Here is a 13373-nt window from a genome sequence, read left to right as displayed (position 1 = left end):
CAAAACCTGTGTTTGTGAAACACAATGCCCCCTACTGCGCTTTGAAGCCGCAAGGCAGCTATTTTAGAAAAAAAAACCTTTGACCTCGAAAGATGACTTTGACCTTTCACAACTCAAAATGTCCAGCTCCATGAGATACACATGCATGCCAAATATCAAGTTGCTATCTTCAATATTGCAAAAGTTATGAACAACCTTAAAGTTTTGGGACAGACAATGACAGACAGACAGACAGGCCAAAACAATATACCCCCAATCATTTGATCCAGGTAATACAAAGTATACATTTTTCCCAAAACGGGGACCTAAAAATTCCCTTATGAAGGTTTCGAAAAAACATTTTTTTTTATTTCAACATCTTGTTTATCTCCCATCCAGCCATATAAGTCATTAGTACCTTAGTAAAATAATACTGAAAATACTTTTATCCCTAATTTGAAGCATTTTTTTTATTTTATAGCTAAGCAATAAAAAAAGATATGTCATGTTCAAACAAAGAAATAACTTGACACAAATCAAAATCGATTTAGATTTTCAATAAAAAATCACTTAACCATCCAACATGCACCCCGGGGTAATGGTTTATTGAAGCATAGTTGACAGCCGCAAAACCATGTTCCATAAGCCACAGGGTCATGATTTATTAAAATCTAGTAGACTGCCGCTAAACCATGTTAAATACGCGCCATGGTCTTGATTTATTAAAACATTGTAGACAGCCACTAAATCATGTTAAATACGCCCTAGGGTCATGATTTATTGAAACATAGTAGACAGCCACTAAACCATGTTACATAATCTCTAGGGTCATGATTAAATAAAACATGGTAGACAGCCAATAAACCATGTTACATAAGCGCCAGAGTCATGATTAATTGAAACATAGTAGACAGCCACTTAACCATGTTACATAAGCCTTAGAGTCATGATTTAATGATAAATAATATACAGCCACAAAACCATGTTACAATACATTTAAACCTAGAGTGTAAAGTAAATTTGTTGATAAATAGTAGACAGCCGCTAAACCATGTTACGTAAGCCCCAGGGTCATGATTTATTGAAACATGGAAGACAGCCGCTAAATCATTATACGTAAGCCCCAGGGTCATGATTTATTGAAACATAGTAGACAGCCACTAAACCATGCTACATAATCTCTAGGTTCATGATTAAATAACACATAGTAGACAGCCAATAAACCATGTTACATAAGCCTTAGGGTCATGATTTAATGATAAATAATAGACAGCCACAAAACCATGTTACAATACATTTAAACCTTGTGTAAAGTAAATTTGTTGATAAATAGTAGACAGCCGCTAAACCATGTTAGGCCAAAAAAAAAAATAGTCTTGGTTCAGGGAACCCGACCGACCCGAAAAAAATCTGATGGCGAAAATGCTAAAATCTCGTAAAATTTCATTGAAAACAGCCACCAATTAAACCTGGATTGGTTTTCTATATTTTTCTCTTTGTTTCAATGAGTGTTCGCAATTTGAACAGTGAACAATAACCGGTCTGCACGTGTATATGAGACATCGCTTGACCTTATTGTTATTGAAGTGCGCATGCTAGCTGGCCAATCAACATTGAGCTCGCTTACACATGAAATGACGTTGTTAAATGAAATGTAAAAATGGGTGGAGCTATGGAGTAATATTCGGTCATTCATGCGCAGACACTGTGCACTTTGAATACACAGTTAATATTGTCGTCTGCAAACAAAATAGCGGCCGGTCGCAAATGTCGTATTATTAAAGATTAAAAATGAAAAGAAGCGTGACAATATTTTAATTATTTCCAAGCTGTCTATTGATCTGAATTTAAAAGTGATAATTAAATAATTAGTTCTATGTTGATGATGTTACAACTTTCTGCCAATTTCCGATCGAAATGAAAAGATGATAATTAATTAATTTGTTTGTTTTAATCGCACACTATGCTAACTGACAGCAGCGTATTTTAATCAAATAAAAATGTGAAAAACACGCGCTGTTTAATTTTAATTAACATTTCTAATTTTTAACACATAGGAAGAGTCATTCATCTACACTACTATAAAAATGGAAGTAACCACTTTGTCTCTAAAGTCGCTAACATGGCGTCTTTAACCTTAAAGCGTTGTTGGACGAAAAAAGAGTCATAACAAAAAAAAATAATTAAAACACAAAACACTAGAACATTCAAAGAGTCATGGAAACTTGACAACAATTGGCTTCGCTTTGATAATGAATCAAAATCAATGTACTGTGACGCCCTTAGCCTGTACAAACCAATAGCAACATTCAAATTTATGTACACTGCTCACTTCCTGTGCGATGCGCTCAAACCCATTGCCATTTTATCAAAAAATGTACCAGAAGAAAGACTTGTGCTATTCTGAGGTTACCCTCCTTTTGACAGCCACTATTCAGACTCTTCAGCACCTGTCGGAGACCAGGTCAGGTCTCATGATGAAAAAAATTCTGAAGGTCACACCCCAAACACCAGAGACTGATAAAGATGGCTTGTTCACTTTTGAATATGAAGGTCACACTATCACAGACAGACAAAGAAAAAATGGTTGGCTAAAAGAAATTTTGGGCCAGCGCTAGCCCTGAAGAAGTGCATAAAGAGCTAGGAATATTGAATAATATACAACGACTAAATACCACATGTGCAATATTAATCATTTGGTCAGTATTTAAACAATCATGGGTGCATTAACTGACCCTTTTTCACCATGAAATCAGTCGACTGGTAAAAAAAAAAAAAAAAAAAAAAAAAGAAAAAACCTACCTACCCTCCTACATTTTTCTGGCCATGTTCCCTGAACCAAGACTATTTTTTTTTTTGGCCTTACGTAAGCCCCAGGGTCATGATTTATTGAAACATGGAAGACAGCCGCTCAATCATTATACATACGCCCCAGGGTCATGATTTATTGAAACATATTAGACAGCCACTAAACGATGTAACTTAATATCTAGGGACATGATTAAATAAAACATAGTAGACAGCCAATAAACCATGTTACATAAGCGCCAGAGTCATGATTAATTGAAACATAGTAGACACCCACTTAACCATGTTACATAAGCCTTAGGGTCATGATTTAATGATAAATAATCAGGGGGGTTTTTTACTAAGAAAGTGACGCCGATATTCGGCATCTTCCCCTACCAGAATTTTTCCCCTAAAAATACCAATCCCCTCCATAAACATAATTTTTCACCAAAATATAATATTTTACCCTCAAAGAAATGTTTTTTTCTTTTGGGAAGTCGACACTTATCCAATTTGTAACATGTACAACGATCTCGCCATCTCTCTCTCTCCCGACGAGCACTCAAGTTGGGAATCCCAGTGATTCTATATATAGTTCAAATTACGCCATGGAAACCGGGCAACTAATCGTATTAATCATGTGACTATTTTACTGGATCCCGGTCTTGCACGAGAAGGGTGTTTCGTCAATTAATTACCGGAAACCAGTCGAATTTTCATCCGGGTTATGTGAAAGCCAAGATATAAACGTTAAAACAGAAAAAAAGTCTCACAATTGGCGTTCATACACGAACAAAATAAAAGTTCGGACTCGGAAAATATTAATTGCGTTGACACATTTTTTAAGAACGAATCATCAAAAACCGTTGAAACCCAGCAGGATTCGGAGGTACATGTAATCAACATCGATTAATACTGTCGGATTATTGTGAAAGTGAAAGTAGACAATCGGCAGCTGCCGCACCTTTCCCTTCTAATACTGTAGTAGATCTAGATCGTCAACCCATTCATCATGAAATTGAAATCATAATACTGACATCTTCCCCGGCCCCAGTTGAAAACATTTCCCATTATTAGATCTACACCTGCAACTTTATTTAGGACTTTGACTTTAATATCATACTTGTTCATGTGTTTAAGAACAAAAAGGTCAGAGACATGCCTCTTTTTCTATAAAAAACACCTGAAGTCTGTAGGTGAGTTATAGACATTGAAATGAACAGTTTTTATTTTTTTCCCCAAATATGTCTCTTTCGCGCTCGATTTTCCCTTATACCCAGCGTCCAGCGTCTTCCCCTTTTTCTAAAAAAACCCCCTGATAATAGACAGCCACAAAACCATGTTACAATACATTTAAACCTAGTGTAAAGTAAATATTCTAACTGCACAAATATGTTTGGAATAACAACATTAATAAAGGCACCTATCACAATGCAATAGTTTTCAGTGAAATAAACATAATTGTTTTGCATAACAACTGATGCCTTTTAATGTACATTTAATTATATTTGGTGAACTGAGGCTTTAAGAATCTCCTCAATTAAATCATTTCATTTAGTAATGTTACTTTAAAAATGCACCGCTCCACGGATTGGCAAAAGGACATTTATATTTTCAATAGATCCCAAAAAAGAAACAAGAGATGTGGTTGTCAGAAACACAATGGCCCCTATTGTGCCGCTTTGAAGCCATATATTTGACCTTTGACCTTGAAGGATGACCTTGTCCTCTGACCACTGAAAATGTGCAGCTCCATAAGATACACATGCATGCCAAATATCAAGTTGCTATCTTCAATATTGCAAAAGTTATCGCAAAACTTTTACCAATGTTAACGTTTTGGGACAGACAGACATACAGACAGCCAAAAACAATATACCCCCAATCATTCGATCTGGGGGCATAAAAAGTACATTACACGGTAATATTGAAAAGGATCAAACATGTTTGCATAAAACTCTAGTAACATTTTATGATGCTAGTTTGGAAATGACATGTATCACATACTTTATATAAAACTACACAGCAGATGTATACGTGAGTAGTAGAGCTGTGAGCACATTGGGCAATGGTAATATTCATATTTCAACCTACATGTATAAAGCTAAGACAAAATCTGGAATACAAAAGGTACAGGGTGTTCCCCTGAAGGAATAAGGTTTTAAAGCACACACTACTCATTAGCCATTGTATCTTTGCGAAATTGTATTACATTTCCACACAATTCTTCACATTTTGATATTAACCAACATGAACTTTAACTCATAAAGTTATTATTCAGGCCATATTATTCTTTTTAGTCATAGTCTACAGACTACATGTATAAACACTGTTACTCCAATGTAACGCGGATGACGGGGTCCAAGTCAAAGACAGAGATATAAACATACTATCATTATAAGTTCTGAGCATAAATTATGTAAAGGATGTGTGCAGTCCATATAAACAGACTCCCAGAGCCTTTGATAATTTGTGTTGTGACAGCTCAGCAACCCTTTGGGTAATACAGCTGAGAGTTGAATTATTGGAACAAAGTTGGGTTGTCATTGGCCAATACATGCGTATAAATCCTATTGTAGTGATGACTGCATACATACTGCTCTTCTAATACATGTAAAGATATATCCAATCATCCTTTATAATTACTACATCAAACTAAATAAATTATTATGACCATAAATGACGCTAAAGGTGTTAACGAATTTCATCAACACAAACCAGTGGTTTTTCTTTCGTTCAAATTTGGTTCCAGTAGGGGGACCCATTCCAATTTAAAACAAGGGCACCGCCTAGCGGGTGCAGACCGCTCATCTATTTTTCTTTTATTTTTATTTATTTTTTAGGGGGGATTCAAGGGTGGGATGGTTGGACGGTCTTTTAAAAACAAAATAACAAAAATAAATAGTTGTGTTTTTTAACCATGTTTAAAAATATATATTTATTTTTTGGGTGGTGAGAGAGGGGTATAGTGTGGTCATTTATTAGATGATCTTTCAAAAATAAAAATAAAATTGAAAAAAAAAAATTACTTTTTATTTGGGGGGGGGATTCTGGGTTGGGGCGTGGTGGATGGTTTGGGTGGAGTCTATTGTGGTATGTCAGGTAAGTGTTGTTTTGTCAAAGTATCAATCAAATCTGATCATAAATAAAGAAGTAATGGCAATTTTAGCAAAATTTAATAATATGACCTTGAGAGTCAAGGTCATTCAAAGGACAAGGTCAAATTTAACTTGCCAAGTACAGTGACCTCATGATAGCATGAAAGTATTTGAAGTTTGAAAACAATAGCATTGATACTTTAGAAGTAAAGTGGATGTAAACACAAAATTTAACCAAGTATTCAAAGTAAGTCAAAAAAGGGCCATAATTCCACCAAAATGAAAATCAGAGTTATGCAACTTGTCCTTTAGAGTCCCCTTATGATATTAGCGCGTATTCCAAGTCTCTAAGCAATAGCTATGATAGCTATAAAGTGGACCAAAACACACAAGGTAACGAAATTTTCAAATTGTCTAAGTATAAAGGGGCCATAATTCTGTCAAAAGGCCACTCAGAGTTACATAACTTTGCCTTCACAGTCTCCGTATGATAGTTAATAAGTGTTGCAAGTATGAAAGCAATAGCTTTGATATTTTAGGAATAAAATTGACCTAACACAAAACTTAACCAAATTTTCAATTTGCTAAGTATAAAAAGGGCACACAATTCTGTCAAAATGCCAGCCAGAGTTATCTTACTTTGCCTGCCCTGTCCCCTCATGATACATAGTAAGTGTACCAAGTTTGAATGCAATAGCTTTGATACTTTATGAGAAAAGTGGACCTAAACACAAAACTTAACCAGACGCAGATGGCGACGCCAAGGTGATGACAATAGCCGATATTTTTTTTTTAAAATAGATTATTATCAGAAAAGCTTGCTAAAAGAATTTGCCACCTTTCCCTTACATGTATTATCATAAAAGCCTGCTGGAAGAACTGCCACTTTTCCCTTATTATCAGAAAAGCCTGCTTGAAGAACTTGCCACCTTTAATTCCCTTATTATCATATAAGCGCGCTTGAATAACTCGCCACCTTTCCCTTATTATCATATAAGCGCGCTTGAATAACTTGCTACCTTTCCCTTATTATCATATAAGCACGCTTGAATAACTTGCTACCTTTCCCTTATTACCATATATGCGCTTGAATAACTTGCTACCTTTCCCTTATTATCATATAAGCTCGCTTGAATAACTTGCTACCTTTCCCTTATTATCAGAAAAGCCCGCTGGAACTTTCAACCTTTCTCCGAAAGGTTAAAAACAACACTGATTTCAATACCAGAGGTATTTTACGCAAACATGTCTAGTCAGTAATACAATACCAATAGTTTCTTTAGCGTGATTTTGATTTGCTTTATATTTTACAGCCTGTGCCTTTTCGATTGGGAAAAATAACACGATAAACCATGAGTTTGGGAAAATTTAAACATTATTTATAAGTATATAAATAGCAGTAAACATGTTTTTATACCAATTGTTTATAAGTGCATGTTTTAATTTATATAATAAAGTTCAGCTTAAATTTTTTCTTACAATCAAGATGGTGACAATCTTTGATTAATATCCTTTCATATGCATGTTAAAGGTGCCTTTCCACAGATTTTGGCATGTATCGAAGTTTGTAATTAAATGCTATATATTTATAAATGTAAACATTGAATCTAAAAACCTCCAGTAAAAACAAGAATACAATTAAACAAAGAAAAAAAAGTAACACACAACTTGGCTCGAACCACTGACTCCTGGGGTCCCGGAATAAAAGTCTACCGCTTTAGACCACTCGGCAATCTGTGCTCATACAATGTGGGATGTATTTTATACTTTATATAATCAATCCTTGTAGAATCACAAAATACAACGACAACAACAGATTATTCAATTGTTTTGCGTAGCAACGCTTTATAATTTTCAGGTTTTTTAATCGTCAAACGATGCATATAATGGATATTTTAGATCATGGTAAATGTTCAGTAGTGCTGTTTCCTCACAAATGTTATAACTAAAACGAAAATTTGCGAATGATCTGAAACAATCTTTTTTAATTTTGTCAATTTACCAAAACGTGAAGAGGCCCCGTTATACTTGCAATAATCTATATAATGACAAGTACACAGTTTTAACATAGACTTTTTCAATGTTATGAATTTAATACTGTAAATGATGTTTTTCTTTTATTAAATAAACTACAGTGAAATAATTAACAAATGTAAATATATACATTTAAGTGTTCTTGTTATTTTATTGATGTATTAATCTGAGTTTAATTTATATTTACCTTATATTCATATGTACCTTTCAATATCTTGCAACACTTTTTTTTCCTTCTTTGAGACGCGCAGAATATCGACCCTTTTTCCATGATCTATTTTTCCCCTATATAAGTTTACCTGATTCAGTGTAGAAAAAAGAAAAATATTGCATAACTAAATTATCAGTCGCCTTGAATTTCTTATAAAAACAGTAAAATATGTTATATTGATAAATTAAAACTTTCCGTATTTTGCCCCAAAATGCGGCATTTCGCCTGATTTTTCCTTAAAAAAGGCCAGGTCCTTCCCCCATAATCAGATAAAAAAAACTATTGCAATATCAAATTCAAGTCCCATGTTTTTTTACTTAACTGCATATTGTGACAAGCAAAATAAAGTAGAATACGCATATTATAAATCTGATTATATAAAGATATGCTAACATATAAATCAATTCATGTTTGTCATTTCAAATTATAATCGTCAAAACTATTTTTACTTTATACAAGACTAAACACCAATTTACTAACACTCATTTCCGTGACATACAAAATTAACATTCAATGTGTAAATTTCAAATAAATATGTGATGTTTGTAAATAAAATGTATTCACCATTATTAATTGAAATATGCATGACATTTACAGGGCTTGACACTAACTTTTTTTACCTACTGACCCAAAGGACCACCAGCTTTCAGAAATTACTGGTCCGCCAAGTTTTCAAGTTGTCCGACAATTTCTGTAATTTTAACTTAATTTCAACTTACTTTACGGACTATACACAATATATTGTGCATTTATAAAAAGAAAACTATACTGTATTAATTCAATATTAATTGTACACATGGTACAATAACATAACTCTAGCACATAGGCTAAACACTATTTCATTCAACCAGAAAACAATTTTTGTACCTTAATCTTTAATCAACTACCAGTAAGTCCAGTTTGCAACAGAATCAAATCTCTGTATTATTACATCTCGATAACTTGTTATCTTGAAAGCACGCACGTTTACTCTCCTGCAATATTAAAACATTATTCTGCGCCATACAGTGTAAATTCGCACTGTAAACAAAGTATATTCTGATGGTACTAGGATCGATAAAATGCTGATTATTGCTGCTTTTTCAAAATAATAAATACCATTTTTTTCATTTCTCGATCCGAACGCTACAAATTGTATGTTATTTTGTGTATCGATCAGGGCAAAGTCCGGAGACATTTGCGGAACGCAAATAGATTTTTTGATCTGACAACAGGTTTTTGTAATTCGAGCATGTAGAAAAATTAGAATTTCCAATATGTTGCTATTTTTATCCCGGTCTCAAGTCGGTACATAAAATTATGATGAAATTATCGGTTTATTATGAACATATAAAATTGTTTTATTGATGAAACGGTTTTCCACCAGTATTTCACAATAAGCTGGCCAGGATGTTTATCTGGTCCGACGGATCAACTAAATTTCTAGCTTCACTAGTCCTCCCTATTTTTTACTGACCCCGGGTCAACGGACCACCGTTAGTGTTGAGCCCTGCATTTATCCTGAATAACTATATTACATTGTGTATGTCCATAATTAAATTTGATTGTTTTTGTCATTTTCATGATAATGATATACGCGACAGAAGAACAAACCAACGTACAATAATTAGTCTGTTGTTTTTCAGCGACAACTTGACATGTTCAGTTTGACTAACTATGAAATTATCGCCGTATAGACCAGTTCACGCGTGACGTCACGCGCACCTGCGTGTTTCCATCCGGGCTATATTGGTAGTCAAAAGAAAGATACAATCAATGGGGAGAAATAGAGCGTGATCAGTTAAATTTAAACGATTATATTTAGATTTTATTTTTCAACATGCCAACAAGTTGTTCTACGTTACTGAAACAAATAAGATTGAACACAATGAATAAATAGATCAAAACCAAATTAAAAACATTTACAAATTAACCATAATGTCTGGGCAGGGACCTTTACCCTGGTCCGGGAAAACTAACATTTTGAAACATTAAATAAACATTAAATTAAATTAAATGCAATAGTTTTCATTTGATTGTTTGCATCAATCTTAAAATTGTTTAAGCCTTTGTATACCGGTGTTTAATTGCCCCTTTGTTCTGCCTAATCCGATTATCTCGTTTTGATCAGATATTGTCCAGACCTAACTAACGCTCGATTGGTCATTGTCGGCTCGGGTACTACTTACATGTACCCCGGGTACTCTTAAGTATACTTACATGTACCCCGGGTACGGTAAATATACTAAAACATACCCGGGAAATTTAACGCTAAATCGGTCGTTGTCGGCTATTTTTTTTTAATTAATTATATACACATGTATGTCAATTTTCTGTAAAATGGCCTCTATATTATCGAAACTCATACTCACAAAGCATGTTGACACAGTTTTTTTTTAAAGAGAAGTTTGTTTAAGATAATCGGTAGCGCGTTTTACGACATCGGATTTTAGGCGGGAATACAACTCGGGTACAGTCTAATATCGACCGGGTACGATTAAGTATATTTACCGTACCCGGGGTACATGTACGTATACTTAAGAGTACCCGGGGTACATGTTAGTAGTACCCGAGCCGACAGTGACCAATCGAGCCTAACTAACAACATGGTGTCATAAATCACACTAGGTGGCAGATGACAGTCTGGTCATTAAACGCAATTGATGATGCCCCCATGTCTTCATTCTGGTAGTATTAAGTAACTAGGCATTTGGTTGAATAAATTTACCACCGACATATTTAACAGTTGCTTAAATTAGATATGTTACATAATTATTGTACAAATTTGAAGTCTATAGATTATTGGAAATTGAACATGGTAAAGAAAAAGACCCGTTTTATTTATATAAAAAAAAAGTATTTATGAATTATAAAATGTAAAAAAAAAATATTTAACATATTTAGCGGGCATCGGTTAATTATAAATACGTCATTCCGTATGAAGATGCAATGTTACGGCAATGCACGAAATACATCATAAAAACAAGAAATTACGTTTGACATCAATGGGGGTAAATAATAATGAAACAATGTGTATATATTATATTATATATGTATATATATTATTTTGTGTGTGTGTGTTTGTGCATGTGTGTTAAATGTTAGATAGTTGTCACTCATACTCTATCACTAGTAAAGAGTTTACAAAATACATGAATACACAGTTCAATTTGCATCATGTGAGGTTGTATTTTTCAGTTAAATGTTAATATTCCTCAAGTCATTCTCTGAACAACACCCATCCAAATTAAAATAACATGTAAATACCGTCATGAACTTCGCTTTTAATAGGGCTTTGTAGTACGTTTATTTTCAATGAAACACTGACACATTCTAGCTATCACTAATTTTTTATTATTCTAGTTTACACATGCAATTGATATTTATAATTTTATAATAAGATGTATCATTATTTTTATTGAAGCTTTTCTGCAAATTATTATACGGCTAATGCATAGAGCTCAGGGTTTTTTTTCCACTTTTTGGGAAGATAGCCCATGGCTTTGGAATTGGGAATTTTATCGGCATTTTCATGAAATTGGGAAAATAAATTCATTAGCATTTTTTTCCACACAAAAAGTCCACTGATTATGGAAATACTAAATTTGATATAACCCTTTATAATCAGGGGACAAAAATATTCCTAAACTGCACTCGTCCTGCAGGACGAGTGCATTAAAATTTTCACTCGCCCTGCAAACACACGCACTCGTCCTTCAAATATGTGTGAAATAAAGATTGCAAAGGGCTGATATGACTTATAAAGTTTCCTAAAGTATATTACTGCTAAGAAGTGAAATAAGTTACTTTATTTATGAAGAACACAATATAAATAATTTTTTCTAATGCTCGCGTGCTTTCCGTTTTGGACGTTTGAACAGAACATCGAACTCGCCCCCAAAGAACGCTCGTATGTCAGACATTTTTCAAACGAAATTCAGACTGGTTTTAAACCGTACTTCGCGCTTAAATAATAACAGTGACTGCAGTCGCATGGTTCCCTGTCAACATGTACGCGCAGAGCTCACACCAAAAAGCCAATATTTACTCGGGACACAAGTCTCGCATAACAACGCGCACCTGCTGTATGAAATTTACAATAACAATTTCCGGTTCATTCGCATTCTACTTTCGGAATGGATATGCTTTTAGAAAATGATTTTATTTAATGAAAAATAGTCATACTGGTCAGAAAATTCATTTTTGAGCATCAGCTTATTTTCACTCGTCCTGTAGGACGAGAGCTTTAGGAAAATTCACTCGTCCTATCAAGATTTCACTCGTCAATACGAGCGGACGAGTGAAATTTTTGTCCCCTGATAATCATTCAAATTAAAAGAACAAAATCATATAATACTTTGTTAGATGTAATTGAATTAAATTTGAGATAAAATATACATTAGACATCTTCCTAAAAAAAAAAAAAAAAAAAAAAAAATTTTTTTTTTTTTTTTTTTTTTTTTTTTAAATTGGGAATTTTTTGCCACATTTTGGGAAAAAAGTATACTTTTTGGGATTGGGAACATAGCCGAATTTCGGCTATAAAATCGGGCCAAAAAAAACCCTGGAGCTCTTTGTTGCCTCGAATTGTCTGTCGTTCAGTCTTCAGACAATCTTAATTACTTTTATGCTAATGACGCGTTCTTTTAAAATGCAAATAAATGTGTTAATGCATTCTTTTGGCACTAAACATTATATTTCTAAAATATTATTTAGGTGTTGTTTTTTTAGTTTCTTTTCGATTTATTGACTAAACAAGTCTCGTTATCCATATGCTTTGCGTTAGCTGTAAGCAATGCTTTTGACTACCAGTGCATTGCGCATGCATGAAAATCGGGAATCAAAACAATAACAATGAACTGGCCTATAACCATCTTATTGAGCTTATTGTAAAAGCATGGCATTTTGGGGGCAAATTTCAACAAAACAATCACTGCTTTATATAGATTAATCAAATTAAACATGCATGACAGAAACCACGTGTTGTCTTAGCAATTAAGAGCACGGTATGAATTTACTTAAAAACCTGTTAACGGAAGTTTATTAGCATCGGGCTCCAGGGCTCGAATTTATTTTTTTTTTCTACTTGCAAAACATTGCGAGCAGCTTTAATACCGACTCGCAAAATCAAAAACATTCTCGCAAATTTTGCTGGACACATAATTTAATATCGTTTTTTTTATTCAACAGTTAACTTTGCTTTATCTATCGTATTGTTATTTCCATCTGTGGGCAAAAAGAAACTACATGTTATTTTTCGCTTCGACGCCATGTATGTTCAA

The sequence above is a fragment of the Dreissena polymorpha genome, chromosome 1, assembly GCF_020536995.1.
Source record: "Dreissena polymorpha isolate Duluth1 chromosome 1, UMN_Dpol_1.0, whole genome shotgun sequence".
NCBI classification, from domain to species: domain Eukaryota; kingdom Metazoa; phylum Mollusca; class Bivalvia; order Myida; family Dreissenidae; genus Dreissena; species Dreissena polymorpha.
Note: the sequence above shows the minus strand (reverse complement) of the source record.